Source organism: Trachypithecus francoisi, unplaced genomic scaffold, assembly GCF_009764315.1.
Source record: "Trachypithecus francoisi isolate TF-2019V2 unplaced genomic scaffold, Tfra_2.0 Lachesis_group4, whole genome shotgun sequence".
Lineage (NCBI taxonomy): Eukaryota > Metazoa > Chordata > Mammalia > Primates > Cercopithecidae > Trachypithecus > Trachypithecus francoisi.
Window position 1 is genome coordinate 119055544 of NW_022681469.1, and position 14965 is coordinate 119070508.

The window sequence follows — 14965 nt, forward strand, 5'->3', positions numbered from 1 at the left end:
CGGGTTCACGCCATTCTCCTGCTTCAGCCTCCCGGGTAGCTGGGACTACAGGCGCCGCCACCTCGCCTGGCTAGTTTTTTGTAGTTTTTAGTAGAGACAGGGTTTCATCGTGTTAGCCAGGATGGTCTCGATTTCCTGTCCTAGTGATCCGCCCGTCTCGGCCTCCCAAAGTGCTGGGATTACAGGCGTGAGCCACCGCGCCCGGCCGTGTTTGGCTTTCGAGGTGGATTCGTGCTTGTGTGAGAGGCTGTGTGTTTCTCATTCCCGGTGTTCTCAGTTCCGGGCGTGGCCTGTCCCTCCCTGTGAGTGGCGGTGGGAAGGTGAGGTGAGAGTGGCCAGGGCGGGGTGGAACTCTTTTCTCTCGCCCGTCTGGGTTGGCTGCTTTTGGGTAATTCCCAGGCTCCGAGATGTCACAGAGCCAGGAAGGGAGGAGTGAGTCACCCCCACCATTCCACCACTGCCCTGAAGAAGCTTCTTCCCTGTCCCCAGGGCCCGGTTTCACTGGGAGCCATAAAAAGGCCCTGCCCAAGCTTGGTTTCTTCCGCTGCTAAAACCAAGCCTGGAGGCTGCCTGGGAGCAGCCCAGATGGGGCCCAGCCCAGAGGGAAACCAGCCCAGCTGGGACCCATCACCAGCTAAGACCAGGAACCAGAGCCCACCCTTGGGGGCTGTTCTGTTCCTGGTCTCCTCTGGTTTGTATCTTTTTTTTTTTTTTTGAGACCGTGTCGAGCTCTGTCACCCAGGCTGGGGTGCAGTGGCATAATCTTGGCTTCCCGCAACCTCCGCCTCCCAGGTTCAAGTGATGCTCCTGCCTCAGCCTCCTGAGTAGCTGGGACTACAGGCATGTACCACCATGCCCGGCTAATTTTTGTATTTTTAACAGAGACGGGTTTTCACCATTTTGGCCAGGTCTCAAACTCCTGACCTCAGGTGATGCACCGGCCTTGGCCTCCCAAAGTGCTGGGATTATAGGCATGAGCCACTGTGTCTGGCCACGTCTAGTTTATATCTTAAGCCTCTCTGCCCATCCTTCCCCTGCAGGACTATGCCCCAGGCCCCCTCCACTCCCAGACTCCCCTCTCTAAGCTCCCCTTTTTCCCCTAAACCCCACTCCCCTCCAAGAGTCCCCTCCCCTATCTGAAGCCCCTCTTCTCCTGGAGACCCCTCCCCTTCCAGTCCCCCTGCACCCCCTCCCTCCACTGCCTCTCCCTCTTAAGTCCCCTGCCCCTCTGTGTCCTGTCGCTTCCTGGAGCTCTCGCTCCCTGGGCTGGGAAGGCCTGGGTGGGGAGGAAGGAGAGGGGGCTTGGCGAGGGGGCTAAAAGAGGGGAAGGGGCTCAGGGTGGGGGCAGGGCGTGTCTGGGGGCTAGCCAGGTTGTCTTGGCCTGGCTGGCTCTCCATTCCATTATGAACATGTGGCCGGGGTTTCTGCCATCCGCCCAGGCCCTGGTGGGGTGGCTGGGACTGAGAAGGTGATGGGGAGGGGAGGAGGAAGGGGCTGCAACTCCAATCACATCACCCCAGGGGTTAGGAACACCTCCCACCTCTCCTCCTCCTCCCCTTCTTTCTCGCCCCCACTCCCCTCCCCACCTTTCAGAGTCAGTTAGCCCAGGGCTGCAATGATGCCCGCCACCACTAGAGACCCTCCCCTACTCCTGGGGCCATAGCTGTTCCCCCAAGGGTGGGTTACCCTCTTGCCTTTTGATCTTCCCAGGGACCTGGCAGTCCTGCCCCAGGGTGGCCACCTCCTCAGCCTCCCCCAGAGCCTTGGCCACACTTGCGGTGCCCTCTGCAAACACCCAAGGGGGCACCATGCCCAGTCCAGGAACCAGGTAGCCATCACCTGCCCAGCCAGACCCTGGGAAGGACAGACCCACAGCCTTAGCCATACACAGGGCACTGGACAGCTTTTACTTTTCATCATGATAAGCAACTTGTCCAAAGAATCTGCAAATGGACAGGCGCGGTGGCTCCCGCCTATAATCCCAGCACTTTGGGAGGCCAAGGCGGGAGGGGGGGATCACCTGAGGTCAGAAGTTCGAGGCTGGGCGCGGTGGCTCAAGCCTGTAATCCCAGCACTTTGGGAGGCCGAGACGGGTGGATCATGAGGTCAGGAGATGGAGACCATCCTGGCTAACACGGTGAAACCTCGTCTCTACTAAAAAATACAAAAAACTAGCCGGGCGAGGTGGCGGGCGCCTGTAGTCCTAGCTACTCGGGAGGCTGAGGCAGGAGAATGGCGTAAACCCGGGAGGCAGAGCTTGTAGTGAGCTAAGATCCGGCCACTGCACTCCAGCCTGGGCGACAGAGAGAGACTCCATCTCGAAAACAAAAAAAACAAAACAAACAAAAAAGAAGTTTGAGACCAGCCTGGCCAACATGGTGAAGCCCTATCTCTACTAAAAATGCAAACATTAGCCAGGCGTGGTGGCGTGTGCCTGTAATCCTAGCTACTCGGGAGGCTGAGGCAGGAGAATCACTTGCACCCAGGAGGCAAAGGCTGCAGTGAACTGAGAGCTTGCCACTGCACTCTAGCCTGGATGACAGAGCAAGACTCCGTCTCATAAAAAAAAAAAAAAAAAAGCCAGGCGCGGTGGCTCACGCCTGTAATCCTAGCACTTTGGGAGGCCGAGGCGGGCAGATCATGAGATCAGGAGATCGAGACCATCCTGGCTACACAGTGAAACCCCATCTCTACTAAAAATACAAAAAATTAGCTGGGCGTGGTGGTGCGCGCCTGTAGTCCCAAGCTACTCGGGAGGCTGAGGCAGGAGAATGGTGTGAACCCAGGAGGCGGAGCTTGCAGTGAGCCAAGATCACGCCACTGCACTCCAGACTGGGCGAAAAAGCGAGACTCCATCTCAAAAAAGAAGAAGAAGAAGAAGAAGAGGAGGAAGAAGAGGAAGAAGAGGAAGAAGGGGAAGAAGAGTAAGAAGGAGAAGAAGGAGAAGAAGAAATTATAAATCCTACCTCTGGCTCACCATTAAAACAGCCAATTTGGGGGTGTCTGGGGCAACCGGTTACAATTCTCCCTCTCCACCCCGCCACCTGCCACTAGCACAGGTGCGATTTTCAAAATTTCCATCAACCGTTGTGGGATACCCTGGAGGTTGCAGTTCTCACAAGCAAACAGGCGAGGGCGACTCTAGGGAGACTCACCGCGGCAGTGGGCTGGCCTAGCCTTGGGGAGAGCAGTGACACAGAGTTTGCCAGCACCACGGCCGGGATGCTGCCTTCTTGCTGGTGGTCCCTGCTCCTTCTGGACAGGGATTTGTGGTTGGGGGTAGGGTGCATTGCTTAGAATAGGAATTAACTAACCATTTGACTGACTTTTTGGTTTTTTGCTTTTTCCCCATCTATGTCACATTCACTGACTTCATTATCTCTGTTCTACTTTTGAGCTCATTCAAGGTTTTGTATTATTATTATTATTATTATTTTAGAGGGAATCTCACTCTGTCGTCCAGGCTGGAGTGCAGTGGTGTGACCTCAGCTCTGCAACATCTGCCTCCCTGGTTCAAGTGATTCTCCTGCCTCAGCCTCCTGAATAGCTGGGATTACAGGCGCACACCACCATGCCCGGCTAATTTTTTTTTTTTTTTTTTTTTTGAGACGGAGTCTCGCTCTATCGCCCAGGCTGGAGTGCAGTGGCCGGATCTCAGCTCACTGCAAGCTTCGCCTCCCGGGTTTACGCCATTCTCCTGCCTCAGCCTCCGGAGTAGCTGGGACTACAGGCGCCTGCCACCTCGCCCGGCTAGTTTTTTGTATTTTTTAGTAGAGACAGGGTTTCACGGTGTTAGCCAGGATGGTCTCGATCTCCTGACCTCGTGATCCACCCTTCTCGGCCTCAAAGTGCTGGGATTACAGGCTTGAACCACCGTGCCCGACCTGCCCGGCTAATTTTTATATTTTAAGTAGAGACGGGGTTTCACCATGTTGGCTAGTCTGGTCTTGAACTCCTAACCTCAGGTGATCCACCTGCCTTGGCCTCCAAAGTGCTGGGATTACAGACGTGAGCCACTATGCCCAGCCTGGCTTTGTTTTATTATTGTGGTTATTACATTGTTTAGTTCTAAACTTTATTTAAATTTTATTTATTTATTTATTTATTTATTTATTTATTTATTATACAAGGTCTTGTTCTGTCACCCAGGCTGGATTGCAGTGGCACAATCATGGCTCACTGCAGCCGCCACCTCCTGGGTTCAAACAATCCTCTTATCTCAGCTTCCCGAGTAGCTGGGACCACAGGCACAAGCCACCATGCTGTCCCTGCACTGTCCCTGGGCTGGCACACCTGCACCAAAGCTCTTCTCAGCATCTCACCCTGAAGATTCTGATTCTGGCCTGTCTGGATGTCTTAGTTCCTTTCGTGCTGCTATAAAGGAATATTTGAGGCTGGATAATTTTTTTATATATACTTTAAGTTCTAGGGCACATGTGCACAACGTGCAGGTTTATTACATATGTATACATGTGCCATGTTGGTGTGCTATACCCATTAACTTGTCATGTACGTTAGGTATTTCTACTAATGCTATCTGTCCCCCACTTCCCCCAAGGTTGGATAAATTTATAAGGAAAGAGGTTTATTTGGCTCATGGCTCTGCAGGCTGTACAGGAAGCATGGTGCCAGTACCTGCTTCTTCTTTTTTTAAGAAACGGAGTCTCATTCTATCCCCCCAGCTGGAGTGCAGTGGTGCAATCTGGGCTCACTGCAACCTCCACCTCTTGGGTTCAAGCGATTCTCCTGCCTCATCCTCCCGAGTAGCTGGGAATACAGGTGTGCACCACCACGCCCAGCTAATTTTTGTATTTTTGGTAGAGACAGGGTTTCTCTATGTTGTCCAGGCTGGTCTCGAAATCTGCCTCTTTATAAGAGACAAGGTCTCACTCTGCTGCCCAATGGGAGTGTAGTGGTGAGATCCTAGCTCACTGCTGCCTCCAACTTCTTGGCTCGAGTGATCCTCCCACCTCAGCCTTCCAAGTAACTGGGACTATAGGTGTGCACCAGTAAGAAAACGTCCTTTTTTTGAGATGGAATCTCATAGTGTTGCTCTGGATGGTCTTGAACTTCTGGGCTCAAGTAATCCTCCCTAGCCTTGGGCTCCCAAAGCGTTGGATTCACAGGCATGAGCCACCTCACCCAGCCAGCACCTGTTTATGGTGAGAACCTCGGGAAGTTTCCAGAGGTGTTTGTAGATCACATGATGACAGAAGAAAGTAGAGAGAGTTGGTGGGGAGTGGGGGAAAGCAGGTGTCAGGCTCTTTTCTTTCCCTTTTTTTTCTTTTTTTTGAGATGGAGTCTCACTCTGTGGCCCAGGCTGGAGTGCAGTAGCGCGATCTCGGCTCACTGCAAGCTCCACCTCCTACATTCACGCCATTCTCCTGCCTCAGCCTCCTGAGTAGCTGGGACTACAGGCGCCCACCACCACGCCCGGCTAATTTTTTGTATTTTTTTCAGTAGAGATGGGGTTTCACTGTGTTAGCCAGGATGGTCTTAATCTCCTGACCTCGGCCGGGCGCGGTGGCTCAAGCCTGTAATCCCAGCACTTTGGGAGGCCGAGACGGGCGGATCACGAGGTTAGGAGATCGAGACCATCCTGGCTAACACGGTGAAACCCCGTCTCCACTAAAAACTACAAAAAAAAAACTAGCCGGGCGAGGTGGCAGCGCCTGTAGTCCCAGCTACCCGGGAGGCTGAGGCAGGAGAATGGCGTGAACCCGGGAGGCGGAGCTTGCAGTGAGCTGAGATCCAGCCACAGCACTCCAGCCTGGGTGACAGAGCGAGACTCCGTCTCAAAAAAAAAAAAAAAAAAAAAATCTCCTGACCTCGTGATCCGCCCACCTTGGCCTCCCAAAGTGCTGGGATTACAGGCGTGAGCCACTGCGCCCGGCCGTCAGGCTATTTTCAACAACCAGTTCTTGTAGGAACTAAGAGTGAGAACTCGCTCCCTTCTGCAAGAATGGCACCAAGCCGTTCATGAGGGATCTGTCCCCAGAACCCAAACACCTCCCACCAGATACAACTCCAACACTGGGGATCTATTTTCAACACTGGGCCGGGCGAGGTGACTCAAATCTGTAATCCCAGCACTTTGGGAGGACGAGGCAGGTGGATTACCTGAGGTCAGGAGTTCAAGACCAGCCTGACCAACATGGTGAAACCCCGTCTGTACTAAAAATACAAAAATTAGCCAGGTGTGGTGGCACATGCCTGTAATCCCAGCTACTCAGGAGGCTGGGTCAGGAGAATCGCTTGAACCCGGGAGGCAGAGGTTGCAGTGAGTCGAGATTGCACCACTGCACTCCAGCCTGAGCAACAAGAGCAAAACTCCGTCTCAGGAAAAAAAAAAAAAATTCAACGTGAGATTTCAAGTGGACAAACATGGAAACCATAAACCATAGCACCAGCCCCTCCACCTCCAGTCGCCCTCCCTCACCTTCTTTCAGCCACACCTCCCAGCCCAAGGTCCTACCCCGGCTCTCCCATGCCTCTGGGCCTTTGCACAGGTAGTTTTCCACCTGGAAGGTGAGTTCCTCCCACCCACTCACCTGACTCGCCCCTTCTTAAGTTTTCTCTCCAGTTTTTATTTTGCAAACTTAAAACCAGGCTGGCTGGGCGCGGTGGCTCACACCTGTAATCCTAGCACATTGGGAGGCCAAGGTGGGTGGATTGCTTGAGCTCAAGAGTTCAAGACCAGCCTGGCCAACATGGCAAAACCTCATCTCTTTTTTCTTTTTTTTTTTTTTGAGACGGAGTCTTGCTCTGTGGCCCAGGCTGGACTGCAGTGGCCGATCTCAGCTCACTGCAAGCTCCGCCTCCCGGGTTCACGCCATTCTCCTGCCTCAGCCTCCTGAGTAGCTGGGACTACAGGCGCCTGCCACCTCTCCTGGCTAGTTTTTTTGCATTTTTTAGTAGAGACAGGGTTTCACCGTGTTAGCCAGGGTGGTCTCGATCTCCTGACCTCGTGATCCGCCTGTCTCGGCCTCCCAAAGTGCTGGGATTACAGGCTTGAGCCACCGCGCCTGGCCGGCAAAACCTCATCTCTACAAATAATACAGAAATTAGCTGGGTGTGGTGGTATGTGCCTGTAGTCTCAGTTAGGAGCCTGAGGTGGGAGGGCCACCTGGGCCCGGGGAGGTTGAGGCTGCAGTGAGGCAAGATGGTGCTACTGCACTCCAGCCTGGGCAACACAGTGAGACCCTGTATCAAAAAAAAAAAAAAAAGAAAGAAAGAAAAGAAAAACTGAAAAGCTACAGAAGTCTGAGTGCAGTGGCTTGAGCCTGTAATCCCAGCACTTTGGGAGGCTGAAGAGGGCGGATCACTTGAGGCCAATTGTTCAAGACCAGCCTGGCCAACATGGTGAAACCCCGTCTCTACTAAAAATACAAAAATTAGCTGGGCGTGGTGGTGCACACCTGTAATCCTAGCTACTCGGGAGGCTGAGGCAGGAGAATCGCTTGAACCTGGGAGGCAGAAGTTGTAGTGAGCCGAGATCATGCCACTGTGCTCCAGCCTGGGCAACAGAGTGAGACTCCATCTCAAAAAAATAAAAAACAAAAAAAATCTACGGAAAAGTTGCAGAAATAGTCCGATGAACTTTCAGATGCACTCTACTCCGGTTCACCAAATGCTAACATTGCTATGGTTGCTGTCTGTCTTTTCTCTCCCTATATACACGCACTTTGCTTTTTCCTGAACCATTGAAAGATGAATATATCATGACAATTGACTGCTCAGAACTTCAGCATGCGTCTCCTATGAACAGGACATTCTCCACCAGAGGTTCTGGAACTTGAGCAATGTTGAGTACTGAGTCCTGCCTGCTGGCTCCTTCAATGCCCCTTCACGGCCCAAGCAGAAGCCAGGAAGGCTCCCTGAAGGAGGTGAGACTCGGGCTCAGTTTCCCTCCTTTCTTCCTTTGATTTCCTCCCTCCCTCCTTCCCTTCCTTCCTTCTTTCCTTTCTGTCTCCCTCCCTTGCTTTCTCCCTCCTCCCTCCCTCCCTCCCTTTTTCCTTCCTTCTCTTTCTCCTTCCTTCATCCCTTCCACACTCCTTTGTTTCTTCCTTTCTTTTGTTTTTGAGATGGACTCTTGCTGTGTTGCCCAGGCTGGAGTGCAGTGTCATGATCTTGGCTCACTGCAACCTTCACCCCCACAGGTTCAAGTGATTCTTGTGCTTCAGCCTCCTGAGTAGTTGCAACTATGTTGAGCGCCACCATGCCTGGCTAATTTTTGTATTTTTAGTAGAGACGGGGTTTCACCACGTTGGCCAGGCTGGTCTGAAACTCTTGACCTCAGAAGGTCCTCCTGCCTCAGCCTCCCAAAGTGCTGGGAGATTACAGACTCGAGCCACTGTTCCTGGCATCTTCTTTCTTTCTTCCAGCCCTTATTTTTTATTTATTTATTTTTAAAATTTTTATTCATGTATTATTTTGAGACTGGGTCTCACTGTCGCCCAGGCTGGAGTGCGGTGGCATGATCTTGGTTCACTGCAACCTCTACCTCTCAGTTTCAAGCAATTCTCCTGCCCCAACCTCCTGAGTAGCTGGGATTACAGAAGCCTACCACCATGTCCAGCTAACTTTTTTTGTATTTTAAGTAGAGACTGGTTTTCATCATGTTGGCCAGGCTGGTCTCGAACTCCTGACCTCAGGTGACCCTCCTGCCTCTGCCTCCCAAAGTGCTGGGATTAGAGGCATGAGCCACTGGGCCCGGCCTACAAGCTTTATTTTTAAGAACAGTTTCAGATTTACAGAAAAATTGAGAAGATCGTACAGGGTTCTGTATATCCCCACACTTTCTCCTACTATTAAAATCTTACATTAATACTGCCTATTTGTTTCAGTTAATGAACCAATGTTGCTTTATATGGATTTCCACAGGTTTTTTTTTTTTCTAGACAGAGTCTGGCTCGGTGGCCCAGACTAGAGTGCAGTGGTGTGATCTTAGCTCACTGCAACCTCCGCCTCCTGTGTTTAAAAGATTCTCCTGCCTCAGCCTCTTGAGTAGCTGGGACTACAGGCGCCTGCCACCACGTCCAGCTAATGTTTATATTTTTAGTAGAGACGGGGTTTCACCATATTGCCCAGGCTGGTCTCAAACTCCTGACCTCAGGTGATCCACCCGCCTCGGCCTCCCAAAGTGTTGGGATTACAGGCGTGAGCCACTTTGCCCAGCCACACAGTTTTTATCTAATGGCCTTTTTCTGTTCCAGCATCTCATCTGGGATCCCATATCACATTTGTTTACATACTATTTACATTTGTTTATATACCATTTACATTTATTTACACATATTTGCATTTGTTTACATATATTGATTTCCATGGCCCTTCCCCAATGTCCTGTTTCTGCTTTAGGATCCCACCCAGGACACCAGGTGACATTTAGTCATCACGTAATGACGCTCCTCTTGGCTGCCACAGTGTCTCACACTTTCCTTGTTAGGACAATGTTCAGGTTTTAGGAGTGCTGGTCAGCTATATCGCAGATGCTCCTGTCTTGGGATTTGTCTGATGTTTTTCTCATGATTAGATTAGAATTATGGGTTTGCAGGAGAAAGATCTCAGGTAAAGTGCCATTTGCTTTACATTCTATCACGAGTGTAGATTATCAACATGACAAATAACTACTGATGTTGACTTTGATCTCCTGGCTGGGGCAGTGATTGCCGGCTTTCTCCACTGTAAGGTTACCCTTCCTGTACTGTACCCTTGGAACTAAGTCACTGTGCACAGCCCATACTCACGTTATTCTCCCCTCCAAGAGGGCAGAAGTATCTGCCTACATTTTTTGGAGTTAAACATTTTTTTTAAAACTAAAAAAAACTTTTTTTTTTCAGACAGAGTTTTGCTCTTGTCGCCCAGGCTGGAGTACAATGGCCCGATCTTGGCTCACTGCAACCCCTGCCTCCTGGGTTCAAGCATTTCTCCTGCTTCAGCCTCCCAAGTAGCTGGGATTACAGGCGTGCACAACTATGCCCAGCTAATTTTTGTACTTTTAGTAGAGACGGGGTTTCGCCATGTTGGTCAGGCTGGTCTCGAACTCCTGACCTCAAGTGACCCACCCACCTGGGCCTCCCAACGTGCTGAGATTACAGGTGTGTGGCACCATGCCCGGCCTAAAATCTTTAAAATAATTTTTTTATTTTTTGTAGAGACAGGGTCTTGCCATGTTGCCCAGGGTGGTCTGGAACTCCTGGCCTCAAGTGATCCTCTCACCTGGACCTCCCAAAGTGTTGGGATTACAGGCGTGAGCCACCTCGTCCGGTCCCACCAGTGATTTCTGATTCCTCAGTGTGGCTGCAAGGCCACTTAGACCCAGGCCCTGAAGAGACCACACAGGCTGAAGCCTGGAGGTTTCCATGGCACCCAAAGCTTGGCAATGGCTGATGGGACAAGTGAGGGCCTTCCATTCCCGATGTCCTGGGACCGCATAGATCTAGGTCAGAGCGGGAGCTACAGGAGGGACTGACTGTGAGTTCTCTGCCAGCCTGCTGAGATGGCAAAGAATGGGAATAAAATTGCCTGAAAGAAAATAAACATGGATGCTTGTTGCACGGCTGTGGGTGAGGAGAGCCAGCCTGTATGGGGACATGGGGATGGAGACTGATGCTGGGAGGTAGTGACACCAACTGGGTGGCCGCTAGCAGGCCCCTGGGCATCCACACTGCCCCTGCTCAGTTGGCGAGAAGCAAGAAAGCATTAAGGGAGGGAGGGAGGAAGGAAAAGAAGTGGGAGTGGAGTGCTGTGGGTGAGCACTGAGGCACACTTCAAAGGCTCAAGCCACGATGCTTATGCCCTGATATAAAAAGAGCATTGAGTTGAGCATGGTGGCTCACACCTGTAATCCCAGCACTTTGGGAAGCCGAGGCGGGTGGATCAGTTGAAGTCAGGAGTTCGAGACCAGCCTGGCCAACATGGCAAAACCCCGTCTGTACTAAAAATACAAAAGTTAGCTGGGCGTGGTGCACGCCTGTAGCTACTCGGGAGGCTGAGGCAAGAGGATCCCTTGAACTTGGGAGGCGGAGCTTGCAGCGATCTGAGACTGTACCATTGCACTCCAGGCTGGGTGACAGAGTAAGACTCTGTCTCAAAAAAAAAAAAAAAAAAAAATTGAAAAATTACAAAGCACAAACCTAATCACCAGTGTGGCTGCTCCTGGCCCCACCCTGCCTCCTAATCCCCAGGGGAGGGGACAGTTCAGACAAGGATGTGCCCTTCTAGGGGCCTGAGATGATCCAGACATGGGAGCTGGCAGGGAATGAGGACTCCAGCAGGGCTGGGTCAGTAGGTGCACCTGGCGATAGGGCAAAGATCTGGCAGCTGGACTTCTTCGGCCCTGAGAAGGCAAGACATTAGTATTTGTGTGTGACAGGAGAGGGCGTGGCTGGTGTCTGCCCATCCACGCTGGGAGGAGATGTGGGAGAGATCGAGCAGGGGACACAGGGCAGGAGAGAGGCCAGGCCTGGGGCCTCTGTGCCGGGAGGGATAATATGATCTCTGAGTCACCTGGAAATGGGGCGAGATGGTGCTGATGATCCCGGACTCCTGGGTTTTGTCCCTGGCTTTGTCACTGCTGACTCATGGGCTGCCAACCTAGGATTCTCCTGGTCGGCGTGCGGGTTTCGCTCAGCCTCTTGGTGTGTCACAGAAGCAGACAGCTTCTCTGTAAACCGTCGTCATCGGGGTGTGCCCGGCTTCTGGGTTCTGTGTTCTGGCATCCTCTGATCTTCCAAGACGGAGCAGGATGGGATGATCCCAGCTCCTTGCTCTGCTGACTGGTGACAAGGACTGTCCTGGCCTGGGACCAGGGGGCGCTTCTCTGGGAGTCCTGGCTGGTCCTGAGACAGAGGCACCCTCTCAGTGAAGCCCCGCCTCCTCTGTCCTCCATCACCCAGCCCAAAGCAAGACCGCCCTCCTGACTCTCCCTCCAACTGACCCAAGCTCCTGGGTTGCGCCCTTAAGGCCCACACTGATGCTCCCAACTTATTTCCCAGCCCTACTCCCTCACCTGCCTGGCTTCCGACTCCTCAAGTTCAGTTTTCCACAGATACTCCCTCCCCACACACACTCCTGTTTTTGTCCCTGCTACTCTCCTTTTGGGAGAACTCTCTCCTTTTCATAGGTCTCTAAGCTTTTACTCACCCTTCAGGTTTCCTCTCCACCTGCCACCTCCTCCAGGAAGCCTGCCTGGTGTGCCCCAGGTAGAGTTGATTTTTCCCTCTCCAGTGCTCACACAGAGCTGGTTTTCCCTGCGTGGGAGTTGTTTATTTCAATACAGGCTGGGCTGATTACACCCTGATGAGCTCCATGCCAGCCCTGGGCAATAGAAGAGGAGAGGTAGAGGATAAGCCCCAGAATCAGACATCGGGCAGGGTGTGAATACCGGTTTTGCCATTATTCTGGGGGCCCTGGAATGTCACATCAGCTCCCAGAGCCTTAGTTTTCTCATCTGTAAAATGGGAATGGGCTCGGCATGGTGGCTCACACCTGGAATCCCAGCACTTTGAGAGGCTGAGGTATGAGGATCACTTGGGGCCAGGAGTTCAAGGCCAGCCTGGGCATCATCAGGAGACCCTGTCTCTACAGAAAAACAAAAAGTTAGCTGGGTGTGGGGGTGCACACCCGTAGTCCCAGCTAGACCAGAGGCTGAAGGTGGAGGTTTGCTTGAGCTCAGGAGTTCGAGGCTTCAGTGAGCTATGACTGTGCCACTGCACTCCAGCCTGGGTGACAGAGCAAGGCTTCATGTCTTAAAAACGAAAACAAGAGAACGACAATGATGCCCCTATACTGTTTTGCAGTGAGATAAAATGATTTCCTGTTATTCAATGTTATTCGAAGGCACTTAGCATAGTGCCTGTCCCTGAAGCTGACGATCAAAATATGGTTTACTGGCTGGCTTGCTCCCTGAGAGGCCAGAGCAAGAGGAGGCTGCCCTGGATGGGGAGAGGGAGGGGTGGGGTTGGGGAGGACTGACTCCTCCATCAGATTAGAGGGTTTTCAGGAATTCCACAGCCCTTAGGTCCTCTCCCTCCCCCGCCTCTGGGAAATTGGAGTAAAGTCCAGTAGAGACAGGACTGCCCTGAAGTGAGATGGGGGGAGCCAGAGGGAGGGGTGGAGGAGGGTGGGAGGGAGGTTTATGCCTAGGACCTGGATGGACCTCTCTGTGAAGTGGGGGAGTGGCCTGTGAGAGGCTGGACAGCTGGGTAGGACGGTGGGAATGCCGAAGGTCATGGTAAATATGGAGCTTGCTAATTATTTATTTATTAGAGATGAGGTCTTGCTCTGTCACCCAGGTTGGAGTGCAGTGGCATGATCATGGCTCACTGTAGCCTCCAATTCCTGGGTTTAAGGGATCTTCCTGCCTCGGCCTCCCTAATAGCTGGGATTTACAGGTGTATGCGACCATGCCTGGCTAATTAAAAAAAAAATTTTTTTTTAATAGAAAAAGGGTCTCACTATGTTGCCCAGGTAGGTCTTGAATTCCTGGCCTCAAACGATCCTCCTGCCTCAGCCTCCCAAAGTTCTGAGATTACAGGCATGAGCCACCATGCCTGGCCAGATGTTTTGAAACCGACGGACATAAACTGAAATCGATGCACCGATTTGGAGGACAGTAATTTAACAACGGTCCTCTCGGTCCTGTTCCCTGTGTAAGCCTCCTCCCCTTCACACAGTCATCTCCTCCGAGTCTCTCTAACTAAGCTGTCTCACTGAGTCCCCTCCCTTTGCTCAGCCCATCTTCCCATCTCTGCCACCAGAAGTGCCCGACCCTGGGACTCCAGCCAGGAGGCATCAGTATGGTCTTTCTTCTCTTCCTTAGAAGAACCCCCAGACGTGGCCACCGCCCCCACCCACGGCCACGTGGTGCCCAACCTGGGGGCAGCACCCGCTCAGCCAGTCTGGCCAGACTGATCAGCCATGCCTGCCATCACCTAGCACCAGGCCGAGGGGGTGGATGGTCGGCTGTTGTGGGCAGTCAGGCTGAGGGCCAGGGACTCTCCCTTTCTGCCTGGTGCCAAGACTCCAATCTGAGCTCAAGGACTTCAGAAAGCAATAGGATCTTGTTGCCTAAAGAAAAAAAAAAAAATCCATCCTTTACTTTTTTTATTACTATTTTTTTGAGACGGAGTCTACTCTGCCCGCAGACTGGAGTGAGTGGCGCAATCAGCTCAATGGAAGCTACCTCGGTTCCGCCATTCTCCTGCCTCAGGTAGCTGGGACCACAGGCTCACTGGCTAATTTTTGTATTTTTAGTAGAGATGGGGTTCACACCGTGTTAGCCAGGGTGGTCTCGATCTCCGACCTTGTAGTGCCCACTCGTCCCAGGCTGGATTACAGACGTGAGCCCACGCCAACCTACTGTTTTTTATTTTTTAAGAGACAGATCTGGTCTGTTGCTCGGCTGGAGTGCAGTGCGTGACTCAGCTCACTGAACTGTCTCCAGTCAAGCAATTCTCCCACCTCCATCTCCCTAGCAGCTGGGACCATAGGCACACGCCACCACTAATTTTTAGTACAGACAGGCATTATGTTGGCACTAGTCAGAACTCTTGGCTCAAGGTTCTCCGCCTCGCCTCCCAGGCTGAGATTACAGCAGCTAGTTTCCGCCCTAGGAATCAATTTAATATACACTGGCTTCCCTGGCTTTAGTCTTCCTGTTCCCAGAAGGCATGGAGTACAGGCTCTGGAAGCTAGACTTCTCAGCTCACTGAGATCTTTTTGGCTGCAGGACAGTCATCCATTACTGGCCCTAGGGCTCAGAAGCCAGCAGGAGCTTGGGGTTAGAAGGGAGACTTTGTTTTTGCCCCTTTGCTAAGGACTCCCAGGGAGCTGAGCTCAGGGCAAGCTGCATGTGTGTGTGTTACAACTGGGGACTTGGGGCTCATGCCTGTAATCCCAGCACTTTGGGAGGTTGAGACAGGTGGATCACTTCAGGTCAGAAGTTCGAGACCAGCCTGGC